Raw genomic sequence first — 20245 nt, 5'->3', positions numbered from 1 at the left:
AACTTGATCGCCTTTCCCTTCCACAAGATGTCACACTGGTCCATTACATTGATGACATTTTTCTGATTGGACCTAGTAAGGAAGAAGTGTCAATGACTCTGGACTTATTGGTAAAACATTTGCATGCTAGAGTATGAGAAATTAATCCCACATAAATTCAGGCAACTTCCACCTCAGTGAAATTTCTAGGGATCCAGTGGTGTGGGGCATGTTGAGAAATTCCTTCTAAAGTGAAGGATAAGTTATTGCATTTGGCTCCTCCCACAACTAAAAAGGAGGCACAATGCCTAGTGGGCCTCTTTGGATTTTGGAGGCAACATATTCCTCATTTGGGTATGCTACTCCAGCCTATTTATCAAGTGACTCAAAAAGCTGCTCATTTTGAGTGGGGCCCAGAACAAGAGAAGGCTCTGCAACAGGTTCAGGCTGCTGTGCAAGCTGCTCTACCACTTGAGCCATTTGATCCAGCTGATCCAATGGTGCTTGAAGTGTTTGAAGCAGATACAGATGCTGTTTGGAGTCTTTGGAAGGCCCCTTTTGGTGAATCACAGGACAGACCCTTAGGATTTTGGAGCAAAGCCCTGCCATCCTCTGCAGATAACTACTCTCCTTTGGAGAAACAACTTCTGGCTTGTTACTGGACCTTGGCAGAGACTCAACACTTAACCATGGGACACCAAGTCACCATGCAGCGTGAGCTGCCCATCATGAACTGGGTGTTGTCTGACCCAAAGTCATAAAGTTGGACGTGCACAGCAGCACTCCATCATTAAATGGAAGTTGTATATATGAGATCTGGCCCGAGTAGGATCTGAAGGCACAAGTAAGTTGCATGAGGAAGTGGCGCAAATGCCAATGATCTCCACTCCTGTCACTTTACCTTCCATCTCCCAGTCTGCACCTATGGTGTCATGGTTTGAATTATGTCCCCCCAAAAAATGTGTGTATCAATTTGTGTGGCTGGCCTCCACTTTGTGATTGTAATTTTATGTTAAAGAGGATTAAGGTGGGATTGCAACACCACCTTTACCCAGGTCACGTCCTTGATCCATTGTAAAGGAAGTTTCCCTGGGGCGTGGCCTGCACCACCTTTTATCTCTCAAGAGATAAAAGGAAAGGGAAGCAAGCAGAGAGTGGGGGGCCTCATACCATCAAGAAAGCAGTGCCAGGAGCAGAGCATGTCCTTTGGACTGGGGCCCCTGCACAGAGAAGCTCCTAGTCTGGGGGAACACTGAAGAGAAAAAGGCCAACAGAGAGAAAAAGCCTTCCCCTGGAGCTGACGCCCTGAATTTGGACTTCTAGCCTACTTTAACTGTGAGAAAATGAACTTCTCTTTGTTAAAACCATCCACTTGTGGTGTTTCTGTTATAGCAGCACTAGTTGACTAAGACATATGGCCTCATGGCAAGTTCCTTATGATCAGTTGACTGAGGAAGAGAAACCTCGTGCCTGGTTTACAAATGGTTCTGCACGATGTGCAGGCACCACTAGAAAGTGTACAGCAGCAGCACTACAGCCTCTCTCGGGGACCTTCCTGAAGGACAGAGGTGAAGGGAAATCCTCCCAATGGGCAGAACTTTGAGCAGTGCAGCTGGTTGTTCACTTTGCTTGGAAGAAGAAATGGCCAGATGTGTGATTGTATACTGATTCATGGGCTGTGGCCAATGGTTTGCCTGGAAGGTCAGGGACTTGGAAGCAATGTGATTGGAAAATTAGAGACAAGGATTTATGGGGAAGAGGTATGTGGATAGATCTCTGAATGGGCCAAAGAAGTGAAGATATTTGTGTCTCATGTGAATGCTCACCAAAGGGTGACCTCAGCAGAGGAGGATTTTAACAATGAAGTGGATGGGATGATGTGTTCTGTGAAAACCAGTCATCCTCTTTCCCCAGCTACTCCCGTCATTGCTCAATGGGCTCATGAACAAAGTGGCGATGGTGGCAGGGATGGAGGTTATGCATGGGCCCAGCAACATGGACTTCCACTTACCAAGGCCAACTTGGCTACAGCGATTGCTGAGTGCTCAATCTGCCAGCAGCAGAGACCAACACTAAGTCCCCCGTATGGCACCATCCCTCCAAGTGATCAGCCAGTAACCTGGTGGCAAGTTGATTATACTGGACCACTTCCATCATGGAAAGGGCAGCGTTTTGTTCTTACTAGAATAGACACTTACTCTGGATATGGATTTGCCTTCCCTGCATGCAATGTTTCTGCCAACACTATCACCCGTGGGCTTACAGAATGCCTTATCCACCGTCGTCGTATCCTACACAGCATTGCCTCAGATCAAGGGACTCACTTCACAGCAAATGAAGTGTGGCAGTGGGCCCATGCTCATGGAATTCACTGGTCTTACCACATTCCCCATTATCCTAAAGCAGCTGGCTTGATAGAATGATGGAATGGCCTTCTAAAGACACAGTTACGATGCCAGCTAGGTGGCAATACCTTGCAGGGTTGGGGCAATGTTCTCCAGGAGGCTGTATATGCTCTAAACCAGTGTCCAATATATGGCGCTGTTTCTCCCATAGCCCAGATTCGTGGGTCCAGGAATCACGGGGTGGAAATGGGAGTGACACCACTCACTATTACCCCTAGTAACCCAGTTTCAAGATTTTTGCTTCCTGTCCCCCCCGACCTTATGCTCTGCAGGTCTAGAGGTCTTAGTTCCAAAGGGAGGAATGCTTCCACCTGGAGACACATCACTGATTCCATTGAACTGGAAGCTAAGAACGCCACCTGGCCACTTTGTGCTCCTTATGCCTCTGGATAAACAGGCAAAGAAGGGAGTTACCATACTGGCTGGTGTGATTGATCCTGATTACCAAGAGGAAATCGGATTGACATTACATAATGGAGGTAAAGAAGAGTATGTCTGGAAGGTAGGAGATCCCTTAGGATGTTTCTTAGTCCTACTATGCCCTGTGATTAAAGTCAATGGAAAACTACAGACACCCAATTCCGACATGGCTACTAATGTTCCAGAGCCTTCAGGAATGAAAGTTTGGGTCACCCCACCAGGCAAAGAACGACAAGCAGCTGAGGTGCTTGCTGAGGGTAAAGGGAATACGGAATGGGTGGTGGAAGAAGGTAGTTCTAAATACTGGTTACTGCCATGTGACCAATTGCAGAAACAAGGACTGTAATTGTTATGAGTATTTCTGCTTTGTATATATGTTCATTGTATCATGTTAGGTGCAAGTATGATTTTACAGTTGTTTTTATTCAGAGATTATGTGTGGCTTGAGGAGATGTGTACAGGTGCCCATTAACAAGGGGTGGACTGTGATGGTTAAGGTTGTGTGTCAACTTGGCTGGACCGTGATTCTCAGTGTTTTGGCAGTTGTATTATGTTGTGATCACTTCTCTGTTGAGATCTGATATGGGATCACTCCCATGATGGGATCTGCTGTTAGTAGCCAATCAGTTGAAAGGGAGTTTCTGAGGGTGTGTGGCCTGCATCCAAATATAAGCAGATATTCTGGCAAGGCTCAGTGGCTTTTGCTCGTTCTGAATCCTGCAGCTGGCTCCTGTTTGTCTGACCTCCGATTCTTTGGACTTGAACTAGCAGCTTACCTGTGCTCTTGCCTGCCGATCTTGGGATTCATCGATCTTCATAGCCTGTGAGCAAGAGCCCTGCTCTCTGACCTGCTGACTGTGGGTTCGCCAGCCCCTGCAGCTACTTGAATCAGGAGAAGCCTCTATCCTGATCCACGGACTTGGGACGTTCCAGCCTCTACAACCACATGAACGATTTCCTCAATATAAATCTTTCTCTCTATATATATTTATACACTTTACTGGTTTTGCTCACAGCCTAAGACAATTGGCCAGGTAGCTGTCTTCCAAATTTCTTGGAACAGATGAGTGAGCACTTCCAGTGTTGCATCCGTTTTTTGAAACATCTGAATTGGTATTCTGTTAATTCCTAGAGACTTACTTTTCCTCCAATGCCTTCGTGCAGCTTAAACTTCTTCCTTCAGTACCATCAGTTCTTGATCACATACTGCCTCCTGAATGGTTGAACATCAATGAATTCTTTTTGGTAGAGTGACTCTGTGTATTCTTTCCATCTTCTTTTGATGCCTCCTGTGTCATTCAATATTTTGTCCATAGAAATAATCAAAATTGCAACTTGAGGTTTGAATTTTTTCTTCAGTTCTTTTAGCTTGAGAAATGCCAAGTGTGTTCTTTCCTTTTGGTTTTCTAACTCCAGGTCTTTGCATGTTTCAAGCTTTGTCTTCTCAAGCTGCCCTTTGAAATCTTCTGTTCAACTCTTTTATGTGGTCATTTCTTCTGTTTGCTTTATCTACTCTATGTTCAGTAGCAAATTTCAGAGTCTCTTCTGACTTACATTTTCGCCTTTTTTTTCCTTCCCTTTATTTTTAATGAGCTTTTGCTTTCTTCATGTATGATATCATCTGGTCTTCGGTCAGTAGTGTTCAATATGTCAAATCTATTCTTGAGATGGCCTCTAAATTCAGGTGGGATATACTCAAGGTTGTATTTTGGCTCTTGTTGGTTTGTTTTAATTTTCTTCAGCTTAAACTCGAACTTGTATATGAGCAATTGATGGTCTTTTCCTCAGTCGTCCCCTGGCCTTGTTCTCGCTAGTGATATTGAGCTTTTCCATAGTCTCTTTCTACAGATGTTGTCGATTTGATTCCTGTCTATTCCATCTGGCTAGGTCTACATGTATAGTCACCGTTTATGTTGTTGAAAAAAGATATTTGCAATGAATAAGTCTTTGGTCTTGCGAAATCCTATCATGCAATCTCTGGTGTCATTTCTATGACCAAGGCCATATTCTTTGTTTCCAACTTTCGCATTCCAATCAACAGTAATTATCAATGCATCTTGACTGCATGTTTGATCAATTTCAGACTGCAGAAGTTGGTAAAAATCTCCAATTTCTTCATCTTTGGCCTTAGTTGTTGGTGTGTAAATTTGAATAATAGTCGTATTAACTGGTTTTCCTTGTAGGCGTTTGGATATTATTCTTTCACTGACAGTGTTGTACTTCAGCATAGAGCTTGAAATTTTTTCTTGATGATGAAATCGATGCTCTTCCTCCTCAATTTGTCATTCCTGACATAGTAGACCATGTGATTGTCTGATTCAAAAGGGCCAATATCAGTCCGTTTCAGCTCATTAATTCCTAGAATATTGATCTTTATGCATCCCATTTCATTTTTGATGACTTGCAATTTTCCTAGATTCATACTTCATACATTCCATGTTCTGATTACTAATGGATGTTTGCAGCTGTTTCTTCTTATTTTGAGTCATGCCACCTCAGCAAATGAAGATCCTAAAAGCTTGACTCCATCCACGTCATTAAGTTTGACTCTACTTTGAGGAGGCAGCTCTTCCCTAGTTGTGTTTTACATGTCTTCCAACCTGAGGGTCTCATCTTCTGGCACTATATCAGACAGTGTTCTGTCGCTATTCATAAGGTTTTCCCTGGCCAAGTTTTTCTTAGAAGTAGGTCACCAGATCCTTCTTCCTAGTCTGTCTTAATCTGGAATTTCCTCTGAGACCTGTCCACAATAGGTGACCCCGCTGGTATTTAAAATATTGGTGGCATAGCTTCTAGCATCACAGCAACATGAAAGCCACCACAGTAGGACAAACTGACAGACGAGTGGTGGAGATGTCTAATAAAAAAACCCCAAATCCCATGCCGTCGAGTCGACTCCAACTCATAGGGACCCTATAGGACAGAGTAGAACTGCCCCATAGATTTTCCCAGGAGCAGCTGGTGGATTCAAACTGCCAACCTTTTGGTTAGTGGCTGTCTTAGTCATCTAGAGCTGCTATAACAGAAATACCACAAGTGAATGGCTTTAACAAAGAGACATTTATTCTCTCACAGTCTAGTAGGCTAGAAGTCCAAATTCAGGGTGTCAGCTCTAGGGGAAGGCTTTCTCTCTCTGTTGGCTCTGAAGCAAGGTTCTTGTCATTAATCTTCCCCTGGTCTAGGAACTTCTCCGAGCAGGAACCTCAGGTCCAAAGGATGCATTCTGCTCCCGGTGCTGCTTTCTTGATGGTGTCAGGTCCCCATGTCTCTGTGCTCACTTCTCTCTTTTATATCTCAAGAGATTGGCTTAAAACACTGTCTAATCTTGTAGATCTCATCAATATAACTACCACTGATCCATCTCATTAACATTATAGTGATAGGATTTACAATACATAGGGAAATCACATCAGATGACAAAATGATAGACAATCATACACTAGTGGGAATCATGACCTAGCCAGGCTGACAGATATTTCTGGGGGACACAATTCAATCCATGACAGCAGCCAAATGCTTAACCACTGTGCCATCAGGGCTCTGGAGATGTCTAACAGCTACTCCAAACTTAAAAGTGTCCAAAATGGAACACTTAATCCCCAGCAATTTTTCCCTCATCCTCTCCCTCCGCAACTTGCTTCTCAGGTTGTATTCCCCACGTCAGCAAAAGGAACCTCTTGTCTTCTGGTTGCTCAGAGTAAAAACTTGAATCATCCTTGACTCCTTCTCTCTTATACCCTACCCCTAATTAGTGTGTCCTGTCAGCCCCTCCTTTAGAACATATCCAGAACCTGATCACTTCTTACCGACTCAACTGCTATGGCTTCTTAAGTGGTTGGCCTGCTTCTACCCTTGTCCCCTATTCTAGCCTCAACACAACAGTGAATTAAAAATAAAAGCTACATCATGTCACTCCTCTGCTACAAATTCTCCCTTGTGGTTCCTATCTCTAAGTAAAATCTAAATACTTTATCATGGCCACCATGGCCCTAAATGCTCTATTCCCCACCCTCCATTACATCACCTATCACTTCCCCTTCCCACTCATTCTGTTCCCCCACACCATCCTTGCTACTTCCCCAAGAAGCAAGCATGCTCCAGCCTCAAGGTCTTTACATCTGCAGTTTTCTGGATGTGAAACAGTCTTTTCCCATACATCCACATTGCTTCCTCTCTGAACTCTTAGAGGCTTTTGTAATAAACCTGTGTTTTTACATAGCACCCCCATCCTTCTTACTCTGCTTTATTTTTTAAGATAAACTTTATTTTTTAGAATGGCTGTAGATTTACGGAAAAATTGCAAAGATAGGACAAGAGTTCTCATATACCTAGCACCCAGTTTCCTCTATAATTAACATCTTTCATTTGTGTGGTGCATTTATTATAATTAATAAATCAATGTTGATACATTATTATTAAGTCCATAGTTTATAATTCCTCAGTTTTTACCTAATGTCCTTTTTTTGGTTGTTGTTCCAGAGTCCTATCCAGGATACTACATTATAATTAGTTGACTTGTTTTCCTTGGGCTCCTCTAGGCTGTGGCAGTTTCTCAGACTTTGCTTGTTTTTGATGACCTTGATAGTTTTGAGTGGTACCAGTTAGGTATTCGGTAGGATGCCTCACTATTAGAATATGTCTGATGTTTTTCTCATGTTAAGACTGGGGTTATGGGTTTTTGGGAGAAGGAAGACCACAGAGAGAAAGGGCCATTTTCATTACATTGTATCAAGGGTACATGTATCTACATCATTTATGACTGTTGATGTTGACCTTAATCACCTGGTTGAGGTACTGTTAGGTCTTTCCACTGCAAAGTTATCCTCCCCCCCCCTTCCGCCCCCATACTGTAGTCTTTGGAAGGAAGTCACTAAGCATAGCATGGGAGATTTGTCTCTTCTCCGCTATTTATTTACTCATTCACTTATTTATATCAGTATGGACTTATGGGTATTTATTTTGTACTTTGGGCTATAATCCAATACCACTTTATTTTTTGCTCAAATTGTTCCAGCTTTGGCCATTGAGAACTTTCAGTTGGCTCTTGTGTTTCACATTCCCATCAATGTAGGGTTTTTGTTTCTTAATTTTTTAGCACTTCCTTTATTTCAGGCCCTGCCTTATTTTTCAAGGTATTTATCTCCACCTCACGTAATAGTATACTTTATCTGTTACTCTCTCCTCACTGGAATGCCAGCTCCTTGAGGGCAGTGTCTTGGCGGTCTTTGACCGCAGGTGTGTCTTCAGCACTTGAGTGGACGCTAAATTGGTATCTACTTGCATGAATATGAACGCACCCCGCTGGTGTCGAGGCGCTGAAAAGGGTTGGGCCAGGCCAGCGCACGCGTTCTGGAAAGGCGGAGCTCAGCCCTAGCGCGCTCCGCCGCTGGGCAGGTAGCCACCTCTTGCAGCTGCGCCCACGGTCGGAAACAGCGCCCGCGCGCCGGCGCCGCGGAAAACGCACCGACAGCAAACGTTGCCAGCCCGGGGAATTCCCAGGGGAAGTCCGGCGGCCTCGACCCCCGCTGGCCCGGACGGGGAGCAGGAGCGCGAAGGCCTCCCCCTCACACCCGGGCCTGGAGCGCCCCGGGCCCCGCGGGGAGCGTCTGGAGAGGCCAGTGCGCGGGGCCGGGTCTTCCCAAGCCAGGCGCGATGACTCTGGCGGGGCGGGGACCGGCGCTGTCGTTCGGGGGCGGGGCCTGGTCCCCAGCTGTGGTGGCTGTCAAAGCGGCGGGGCGCGGGCGGCCGTGAGGAGCCCAGCCTGGCTAAAGCCGCCCAGACGCTGGCAGCAGAGCGTCGGGAGTCGCGTCACAGGTTTTCTTGCGGTCGAAGCGTCGGCGCGGGACGGCGCCCGGCAGGAGGGGGCTTCTCGGCTCGCGCTCTCCGCGCAGCTCCGGGTTAGTTTTTGTCTCCTTGTGTCTCTTTTTCTCTCCTTACCCATCCAAGGGCTAGGCGTGCGCAGAGAGCTGGCGACAAGCGGGCGCCCAGAAGACCCTCGCCTGCTCGGGGACAGGAGGCTGTGCCGTCGTTGGGATTTCGGATCTGCCCCGGCCTTCACGCCGCCTTTTTGCACCTCAGGGATTCTCTTAAACGTAGTAACATCATTTTATTTTTTTTAATTTCAGAGGGCGAGGGATTGAGTATTTAGGGCTTCATAGAAAGTATTTATTCCAGAGATATCTATTGATAAGCTGTCCTCGTAAAGCATCCATCTAAGACTACTTTAGTTTGAAGGCTGGAGTTCTTTTGAGTTAGTAGTGTCGTTACTTCAGTTTGATCACCTCTTCACTTCCTATTAGGGTGCACTTTCTCAAAAACACCAGAATGGGTATGTCTCGACTTGAGTTTGACAGAATGACTCAGGAGCCAGGAAGTACAGAGAAATTGATACGGCCTTGAAACACTTCCTTCCAAACCCACACAGTCGTCTTTTTTTTTGAAGAATGGAGACAAGAAGCAGTGGCAGCGCTTCTGAGAACCACACCGTCCTGAAAGGGAATTCTCTTGTTTTCTAGACTCGCTGACAAATAGCTGAGAGCTGCCTGCACTTCCTGTGGTTCTCACCAATTTGTTTAAGCCATTTCTCAGCAATGGGAGGAGTTGTTATTTCCACGCGGGCATCCAAAAATGAGTGACAGGGCTGTTCTCCTAATTGTGAGACTTTGTTAATGAACTTTTGAAAAGTGAGGTCTGTGTTTAAAACAAGGCTACAGATGTGAAATGTACGCACTCACTGCCCGTCTGGGGCGGGCTGTGTAGGAAGTAGCAATTCAAGTTTGCAGTTTCCTAAAGCGCTTGATGGTACAACATACCAGCTGGGGTTACTAGGCTGATCTAAGCTAACCTTTAAAATCATGTGCTTTGCCATAGAGGCCAGGAGAAAATTAATTTCATTATTTGATAACTGTTTTGCTCTTCCGTTTACTGTATGATAGGAATACGTCATTTTACAAAGTCACTCTCTGAATCAAAATATTTTGGACAGTTTGTCTTTACTAAATAAGTGCTAAAGCAGCATGACAGTTTTTGAAGAAAGTGAATGCCAGTTGGAGGTGAAAAAAAAAAAAAGGTTTAAGACATGTTTTATTGCAGTTGAGTAGTAAGGTTTTAGGAACCATGGAACGGTCTCTGCACTATCAACACATAGCAGAGAAGGGAACAACGTTTTCGCTGTAGGAGCTGAGTTCAGCTGATTTCAGCCCCATCAGTTAATTGTGCCAGGCTTTTCACTAATCTCTGATGATAAAACGATGAGTAAGACAAGAGCCTTAAGACTAGTGGAGAAAAGGCTGACAGATATGCTGGGAAATTCAGTATAAGGAGATAAGCGTTATGAAAAAAATCTATGCCCAGTGTGACTGAAGTTTCCATAGAACTGGTATTGGGAATGGACTGGGTCGTTGCTGGAGGAACTAAGAAGGTTTTGAGGATAGTCATCTATTTTTCTTGTAGGCAGCCTGTATCTTCATTCAAAAGTGATGTAAAAATACATTAACTAGAAAGATGTGGTTTTTAAATTTTTTGCATAATCATATTTCATGTTATTTAATAATTATGTTAAAATAATCCCAGCCTTTATTACATCTAGACAATTTCAGGTACTTTTAGATATGCATCATTTTTTTATAAAATGACTAATTAATGACTTTTAATTATGTAACACCATACTGAAGCAACATTCTGATCGTTCTTTTTATAGTTCAAATCAGCGTTTTCTAACACATTATAGCTGTATGAGTCAAAATGACTCAGTCCACGGTGTCACAATTTACTGTTGGACACTTTTGAAATAGATACCAAAGTATATTAAGTTTTTCAAATTCCATAAGATATCCAACTAGTAAAGAAAACAGTATCAAATTTGAGACAGCTTTACCTTAATTTCCACACTTCATTTCTCTCTCAAGAGCCTCAGTTACTTTTTCTGTGAGAAAGAAAGGATTGAGTGTGTTTTTCATCATTGTACTCCCTAAACTTGGCACACACTTTACTCTGGTAGGTGTTAGGAAGTATTTATTTATTCAGTAATGAACCTTAAGGTAGGGGGAGGAGTTGTCAGGCAGACGGAGGGATAGGCGACGGAGCGGAAGGAGTGGCATGTACAAAGAAGTGAAACAGCATTTTATGGTTGGGGAACTCCAGCCTGTTTAGTGTGGACACATGGTGAGGGGTGCGGATATGGCTGGATTATGAGGCTGGAGAGATGGGCAGGGGCCAGACCCATGTATTGTGTAGGAACTGTGAGTTTCTTCCATGGAGGATTTTGAGCAAATGAATGATGTTGTGAGAAGCGTGTTTTAAAATGCTAACTTAGAATCAACGTTGAGAATACATTGGATAAGAGTGACACTGATTTTAGGGAGATGCCTTGCAGATCTCGTCGTCAGGTCAGTTCCAACTCATAGCAACTCTATAGGACAGGATAGAACTGCCCCACAGAGTTTCCAAGGAGCGCCTGGTGGATTCAAACTGTTGGCCTTTTGGTTAGCAGCCATACCTCTTAACCACTACGCCACCAGGGTTTCCACTGTAATAGTAGACATGAGAAATTCAGGAGGGCAAGAATTAGGCAGTGACAGTGAGGAATGGAAAAGAGGGAATGAGCTGACAGATGTTCAGGAGGCAGAACCCAGCCACATATTTAGAAGTGGGCAGCGGGGGAGAGGGAGCAGTTTAAGTTGACTCCCACATCTCTAGTTAATGACTAAAAAAAAAAACCAAACTCGTTGCTGTCAAGTCGACTATAGGACAGAGTAGAACTGCCCCTTAGGGTTTCCAGAGAGTGGCTGACCTTTTTTGGTTAGCAGACGAGCTCTTCTTAACCACTACGCCACCAGGACCCCAGTTAATGACTAACCTTAAAAAACCTAACCCGTTGCCATCGAGTCGGTTCTGACTCATAGTGACCCTATAAGACAGAGTAGAACTGCCCCATAGGGTTTCCAGAGAGTACTTTGTGGATTCAAACTGCCAGCCTTTTGGTTAATAGCCATAGCTCTTACCCACTACACCACCAGGGTCTCCAGTTAACGGGTAGGATAGGAATATATGTAGAAGAGTGGTTTTAAAGTAAAGGATCATGATGAGTTCACATAGTATTTGGCAAATAATCAGTACTCATTAAAATTTTTGAACAAATAATAACATAACGATAGCTAAAATTTATTGAGTGTTTATTATGTACCAGGCACTATTCTAGGCCTTTAAGTGAATTAAGTCCTTTACTCCTTTCTGCAATCCTGTGAGCTAGGTACTGTAACTACTTTTGACAGATGAAGAAAGCACAGTGTTAGCACTGGACAGAGCCAGGTATTTATCCCAAGAACCTGGCTCCAAAGTATGCATTATGAACCACTATGATACGATATAAGGAGTTCTGGTGGCACAGTGGTTAAGGGTTCGGCTGCTAACCGTCAGGTCGATGGTTCAAACCCATCAGCTGCTCCACTGGAGAAAGATATGGCAGTCTGCTTCTGTAAAAATTTACAGCCTTGGAAACCCTATAGGGCAGTTCTACTCTGCCCCATAGGGTTACTATGAATATAGCCTCAGCGAATGAATATTTTGGACAGTGTGGCGAACAAATTGGAGTCGTTCTTCTGATCCCAACAATTCTCCCTCATCCAGAAATAACTTCAATGCATAAGATTGATCCCCAGTGGCCGTATTGTACTGGATGGCACTCTCCACTCCCACTCCCAAGAGATACGTGGTTGATCTTGGAATAAGTCTGGAACAGTCAGAAATGTTCTCTTGAGAACTGAAAGTTTAAATAGAGACTTTCGGTGACTGAAGTTTCCCCAAGCTTCAACAACTGCATCTCTGGAACTGCCCTGGTTACTGCCCTTTCCCAAGTGCTGATTGCTCAGCTCTTCATGTTGTTAGCCTGAGCCTTCTTATACCATGCCAGTAACTGTTGAGTCAAGTTGACTCCTACTCCTGGTGACCCTGTATGTGCCAGAGTAGACCTGTGCTCCATAGGGTTTTCAGTGGCTGATTTTTCAGAAGTAGATTGTCAGATCTTTCTTCTGAGGTACCTCTGGGTAGACTCAAATCTCCAGTCTTTCAGTTAATAGCTGAACATGTTAATTTGTTTGTACCACCCAGGGATTCCTTAGATGCACTCAGTGTTTTGTTGCTAAGATCTGTAGTATCCCGTGGGGAAGCAGCAAGGCTGGCCAAGGGTCTAAATTTACAGAGCAGGTCAAATGGGTCAAATTTGTTAGAATCACTAACAAATTCAGGTCAGTAATTAAGGAGTTCAGATCTTACATCCCTGGCTTGTGATCTGACTTTTGGGGCTGACTTGTTCTGTTATTATCTGCTGCCTCCACTGCTTCTGACTTACAGAATCTTATTAAATGAACCTGATCCTGTTATGTCCCCTGTGCTCTTAATTTTGGCCTGGCAGACTGATTCAGGTTTCCTGGGTTGTGACCCTGCTTCCTATTTGTCGTATCCAGGTAGATGCCTTTGGATGTGATAAAGGTATTTTTTTTTTTTGGATAAAGATATTTTTGATGAACAAATCTCTCCCCCCAAAAAAATCGGCCCCAACTCTTCGTTATCCTCATTGGTTGATGATTGAACCTCCCCTGACTTGGATTAATACCTGAGTTTTGTTCAGTAAGCAGGGTCTGATTATCTTCCACTCAGAGGCCTCTACTTTGGACCTTTTAAGGATTATAAACACTGAATTAACGTGGTACCTAAACCACATCAACAAACTGACTTAAAGTGAGTTTAAAGTTTGAAGTTTTAAAATGTCTGACACTTGAAGTTTTAAAAATTTTTTCTCCATGCATGAATTAAATGTTTCATTCGGTATTTCTTCAGAGTTATCACAGGAAATCAAGATATTTCTAACCAACCAGTTGCCGTCAAGTTGATTCTAGCTGATAGCAACCCCATGTGTGTCAGAGTAGAACTGGGCTTCATAGGGCTTTCAATGGCTGATTTTTTGGAAGTAGATCACCAGGCCTTTCTTCTGAGGTACCTTTGGGTGAACTGGAACCTCCAACCTTACAGTTAGCAGTGGAGCGTGTTAACTGTTTGCACCATGCAGGAACTCCAAGAGATTTATGGTTTCCTATTACATGGGAGTGACATGAAGTCTTCGAAATGATCCATTCCACATGTTTACTCCTTGATCTGAATTGCTATATCCCTGTCTATAATTTATTCGGTACTCAGCAAACAAGAAAGGGAAGGGTTTTTGTTAACATTTCATTTGGGTTTGTCTTGCCTCCTTAGCTGGACTATGGTTTCCCTGAGAGCAGAGGATACTAGAGTTGGGGGCTCTGTTAGGTCGTCACCAAGCCTCCTCCCAGTTCTAACAATTCTGTGACTTTTACTGATAATGAAACCATCTGCCAGAATACGTTAGTTGTTTGCCACTCCTTCTGAGTCTATGGATGCAAGACATGATTTGTATATCTCATTCAAATAAGGCTCAATAGTTAGGTAATTTTTAGTATGAAGTAGAGTTTTAGAATTGGTAATTTCCAATTATCCTTCTTAAGCTAGTTAAATGTGTTTTTAACTTAATATGTGTTCTTTTTCAGTAGATACGGTACCAGAGTAATCCATAAAATGCTGTCTCCTGGAAAAATATTCCCCATTTAGTACACACAACTGTGTTTTACTTGTTTCACTCTTAAAAGATGTAAAATGACATTTCGTTGCATAACTTACTGGGTAATAATGGGAATTTCAACTTTTGAGGATAGTGGAAATTGTTTTGTTGTCTTCATACGGAAACTGAGAGCGAATAAGTATTGTTCTTTTTTCTGTTTCACATGCAGGGTTGCAGCAATGCACGTCTCATGTCATGTTTTATTTCTAATTTTGTGTTATGTACCTCATGTATTGGTTAGTGATGAGATTTGTTGATTTGAGAGAGAGTAGGACACAGTATGTAAGCTGAATTCTGTAGTTATTAGTGCATTTCTCTCTTCCTCCTCCCCTCTCCCCGATTGTTGTTGTTGTTAGGTGCCATCGAGTCGGTTCTGACCATAGCGACCCTGTGTACAACAGAACAGAGCACTGCCCAGCCCTGCATCATCCTCACAATTGTAGTTATGCTCGAGCCCATTTTTGCAGCCACTGTGTCAATCCATCTCTTTGAGGGGCTTCCTGTTTTTGCTTTCTATATTACCAAGCATGATGTCCTTCTCCCGGGACTGGTCCCTCCTGATGACATGTCCGAAGTATGTGAGATGTAGTCTCACCATCCTTGCTTCTAAAGAGCATTCTGGCTGTACTTCTTAGGAGACAGATTTGTTTTTTCTTCTTGCAGTCCATGGTATATTCAATATTCTTTGCCAACACCATAATTCACCTGCATCAGTTCTTCTTTGTTCTTCTTTATTCATTGTCCAGCTTTCACATGCATATGAGAAGATTGAAAACACCATGGCTTAGGTCAGGTGCACCTTAGTGTCCTTAAAGTGACATCTTTGCTTTTTAACATTTTAAAGAGGTCTTTTGCAGCAGATCTGCCCAGTGCAATGTGTTGTTTGATTTCTTGACTGCTGCTTCCAAGGGTATTGATTGTGGATCCAAGTGAAATGATTACTGCATGGTAACCCAACATATGATGATGTTAACTGACAATATTGTATAGCTCTTTATTATTTACAATGTACTCCCATATATGTTATCTGTTTTAATTCTCTTAACAGCCCAGCGGAACAGAAATGATAAGTAGTAGAATTGTTGTTGTTGTATTCTCATTTTATAGGTGAGGAAGGAGAAACTTGGAAACATTTAATGAGCACCCAAGGTTGCTCAAGTAATAAGGCGCAGGGCTATCAGTACTTGACTGAAAGAGGCAAGTTCAGGGTCTTAGATCAAGTTTCCTGGAAATAAACTCTGAGATGTGCATACATTTTATTGGAAAGTGCTCTGGGAACAACACTTGGAGCAAAGGAGGGAAGCAGAGGGAAGAATTGAACAGCAGTGCATGTACAACAGAAGTCTCAGCCATTTCCATAGGGAACTCTGTGGCTTGGATGGCCCTTCAGAATTGTTCTACCACCCCAAGGCAAGGATAGACATTCGTACCCCTCCTCCCATCAACTAATGATTGGATATGGGCTGGGAGGCATACCTTGGGCAAGGCAGCCCCTTCAGCCAAGGGAGATTCTGGACCTGTGAACTTGCGGCAGTCAACACTCCCAGCAGCTGGAGGAATGAGGGCCTTGGTCCTGATGGGGGATCTGGGTACCACAGCATCCAGTATATTCATATCAAAGAGAGCATTCTTGTCTGCAATGATCTTGCTTATGTCTGTCGGAGCCAGACCATCCTCCTGCAGAGTGGAGCTGTTTCTGTTGAACTTTTGTCCAAGACCCTTAAGGACTTAGAATAGCCAACCAGACAGCAAAAAGACCAAGTAGTCAATCCCAGGAAGATTAGGAGCAGAAGAGCTTTAATCCTAGGAGGCTGGACGTAGTGACATTCATGCTTTAATTCCTGATGTAGCCAACAGAGAGCCAGGCCCAGATTCCTTGGCTGGCCCCTAACCAAGATTGTTGGAGAGGTGTGGGAAGGAGAGGAGGAGGAGCAGAAGAAAGACGAAGGGAACTCTGGCTAGCCTTTTACTATCTTATAGCAAGGTCAGAGATGCCATATTCCTTGAATAATCATAGATGGAGGAGGGACGCAGTGAATTTACAGGAATCAGTAAATTTTCTAGGGGAATAACAATGTTCCAGCAAATCTTATGCCATGAAGCTTTGAGATGCTATTCTGAAACTTAATGACCATCTAATAGGGTGGGAAAGATAATTTTGGCAGGAGGGTTAAAACACATAAATGCAGGAAAATATATTACCCGATTCATTGGAGTAGGAAATGATCATCTTTCTTCAGGGGGAAATGTATTTTCAAGCCTACCGATTTTCATTCAGGTCATTGCAGGAGATATTTGTCACCTAAAGAATGATCTCATAAACTCCTGGGACATTTTGGTATGTTTTATCTACTCCAGCAACACCAAATGGCTTGCAGTTCTTACACCTTCACTGCTTCATGCCTTTGCTGAGGTTGTCTCTGCCAGAGTGCTTTCCCCTTCTCCTTGCCCAGCTAACTCTTGTTAAACCATTTAGACTCAGCTCAGACACCATATCCTCTAGGAAATTTTCCTTCGCCTGGCCCAAGTTGAGGTAGTCATCCTCCTATGCACTCTCATAGAGTATCCTTCTATGTTTACGTTTATTATAATTATCCTTCCTGCCAGCCACTGAGCACCTTGAGGCAAGGACTGTGACTGTCTTTTCTGTCTTTGTGTCCAACAGACTTAGCCTCATCAAAAAATTACTGAGGAAATAACCATTCTGATGAGCACATTCATTCAACAAATATTTATTGAGGGTCTCCTATGTGCTGGATGCTGTGCTAGGCTCTGGAGTACATTGCAGACACAATAGGTACAGCCCCTCATTTCGTGGAACTTATGGGCAAGCAATGAAGTAGTGGTGGGTCAGTGGTGGAATTCTCACCTTCTTTGTAGGAGTCCCGCATTCGATTTCTGGCCAGTGCACCTCATGCACAGCCATCACCTGTCTATCAGTGGAGGGTTGTTAATTGTTTGATTGCCAAACAAAGGAAGATCTTTTGGTCTCTCTAGTTCGCAGTTCCCCCATGCATCTGTCAGTTTGTTGTACTGTGGGGGCTTGTGTGTTGCTGTGATGCTGGAAGCTATGCCACCAGTATTCAAATACCAGCAGGGTCACCCATGGCAAACAGGTTTCAGCTGAGCTTCCAGACTAAGACAGACTAGGAAGAAGGACCTGGAGGTCTACTTCTGAAAAGAATTAGCCAGTGAAAACCTTATGAATAGCAGCAGAACATTGTCTGATATAGTGCTGGAAGATGAGCCCCTCAGGTTGGAAGGCACTCAGAATACGACTGGGGAAGAGCTGCCTCCTCAAAGTAGAGTTGACCTTAATGACGTGGATGGAGTCAAGCTTTCACGACCTTCATTTGCTGAGGTGGCACGACTCAAAATAAGAAGAAACAGCTGCAAACCTCCATTAATAATCGGAACATGGAATGTACGAAGTATGAATCTAGGAAAATTGGAAATTGTTAAAAATGAAATGGAATGCATAAAGGTTAATATCCTAGGCACTAGTGAGCCGAAATGGACTGGTATTGGCCATTTTGAATCAGACAACTGTATGGTCTACTATGCCGGGAATGACAGCTAGAAGAGGAATGGCATTGCATTCATCGTCAGAAAGAACATTTCAAGATCTGTCCTTAAGAACAACACTGTCAGTGATAAGATAACATCCATATGCCTATAAGGAAGACCAGTTAATATCACTGTTAATCAAATTTACACACCAACCACTAAGGCCAAAGATGAGGAAATTGAAGATTTTTACCAACTTCTGCAGTCTGAAATTGATCAAACATGCAATCAGGATGCACTGATAAGTACTGGTGATTGGAATGTGAAACTTGGAAACAAAGAAGAAGGATAGGTAGTTGGAAAATATGGCTTTGGTGATAGAAACGATGCCAGAGATTGCACGATTGAATTTGCAAGACCAAAAACTTCTTCATTGCAAATACCTTTTTTCACCAGCATAAATGGTAACTATACACGTGGACCTCACCAGATGGAATACACAAGAATCAGATCGACTACATCTGTGGAAGGAGACGATGGAAAAGCTTAATATCATCACTCAGAACAAGGCCAGGGGCCGACTACGGATCAGACCATCAATTGCTCATATGCAAGTTCAAGTTGAAACTGAAAAAATTTGAACAAGTCCACGAGAGCCAAAATACAACCTTGAGTATATCCCACCTGAATTTAGAGACTATCTCAAGAATAGATTTGACTCATTGAACACTAATGACCAAAGACCAGACCAGTTGTGGAATGACATCAAGGACATCGTACATGAAGAAAGCAAGGGTCGTTAAAAAGACAAGAAAGAAAGAAAAGACCAAAATAGATGTCCGAAGAGACTCTGAAACTTGCTTTTGAACGTTGAGTAGCTAAAGCAAAAGGAAAAAATGATGAAGTAAAAGAGCTGAACAGAAGATTTCAAAGGGCGGCTTAAGAAGACAGAGTGTTATGATGACATGTGCAAAGACCTGGAGATAGAAAACCAAAAGGGAGGAACACACTCAGCATGTCTCAAGCTGAAACTACTGAAGGAAAAATTCAAGCCTCGAGTTGCAATACTGAAGGATTCTACGGGGAAAATATGAAACAACGCAGGAAGCATCAGAAGAAGATGGAAGGAATACACAGTCATTATACTAAAAATAATTAGCGTTCAACCATTTCAGAAGGTAACATATGATCAGGAAGTGATGGTACTGAAGGAAGAAGTCCAAGCTGCACTGAAGGCATTGGTGAAACACAAGGCTTCAGGAATCGATGGAATCTCAACTGAGATGTTCAACAAACGGATGTAGTGCTGGAAGTTTCCACTTGTCTATGCCAGGAAATTTGGAAGACTGCTATCTGGCCAACTGACTGGAAGAGATCCATATTTATGTCTATTCCCAAGAAAGGTGATCCAACCAAATGCAGAAATTATAGAACAATATAATTAATATCACATGTAAGCAAAATTTTGCTGAAGATCATTCAAAAGCAGCTGCAGCAGTATATCAACAGGGAACTGCCAGAAATTCAAGTCGGATTTAGAAGAGGACTTACGTGGAACCAGGGATATCATTGCTGATGTCAGATGGATCCTGGCTGAAAGCAGAGAATACCAAGAAGATGTTTACCTGTGTTTTATTGACTATGCTAAGGCATTCGACTGTGTGGATCGTAACAAATTATGGATAACATTGTGGAGAATAGGAATTCTGGAACACTTAATTGTGCTCATAAGGAATCTGTACATGGATCAAGAGGCAGTCGTTTGAACAGAATAAGGGGATACTGCGTGGTTTAAAGTCAGGAAAGGTGCGTGTCAGGGTTGTGTCTTTTCACCATACCTATTCAATCTGTATGCTGAGCAAATAATCCGAGCAGCTGGACTATATGAAGAAGAATGGGGCATCAAGATTGGAGGAAGACTCATTAACAGCCTGCGTTATGGAGATGACACAACCTTGCTTGCTGAAAGTGAAGAGAACTTGAAACACTTACTGATGAAGATCAAAGACCACAACTTTAAATATGGATTACACCTCAACATGATGAAAACAAAAATCCTCACAACTGGACCAATAAACAACATCATGATAAGTGGAGAAAAGATTGAGGTTGTCAAGAATTTCATTTTACTTGGATGTACAATCAACACCCACAGAAGCAGCAGTCAAGAAATCAAAAGACACATTGCAGTGGGCAAATTTGCTGCAAAAGACCTCTTTAAAGTGTTGAAAAGCAAAGATGTCACCTTGGGAAGTAAGGTCCTCCTGACTCAAGCCATGGTGTTTTCAGTCACTTCATA

The 20245-nt window shown here is 43.1% G+C and overlaps 1 protein-coding gene across 3 annotated transcripts in view; it reads left to right on the top strand.

Moving 5' to 3' along the window:
• The window catches only part of STX11 (syntaxin 11), a 73060-nt gene that overhangs the window by 5203 nt on the left and 47612 nt on the right, over positions 1 to 20245 (top strand). The window contains exon 1 of one of the 3 annotated variants that reach the window (XM_004368853.3): positions 8461 to 8701. The exons of the other annotated variants lie outside the window; for them this stretch is intronic. The gene's annotated coding sequence lies outside the window, so the exon portion shown is untranslated. Of the gene's footprint in view, positions 1 to 8460; positions 8702 to 20245 lie in introns of those variants that run through there. 3 annotated transcript variants of the gene reach the window in all.

The sequence above is a fragment of the Trichechus manatus genome, unplaced genomic scaffold, assembly GCF_000243295.1.
Source record: "Trichechus manatus latirostris isolate Lorelei unplaced genomic scaffold, TriManLat1.0 scaffold00002, whole genome shotgun sequence".
Taxonomy (NCBI): Eukaryota; Metazoa; Chordata; class Mammalia; order Sirenia; family Trichechidae; genus Trichechus; species Trichechus manatus.
This window is presented reverse-complemented; position numbering and strand designations above follow the sequence as displayed.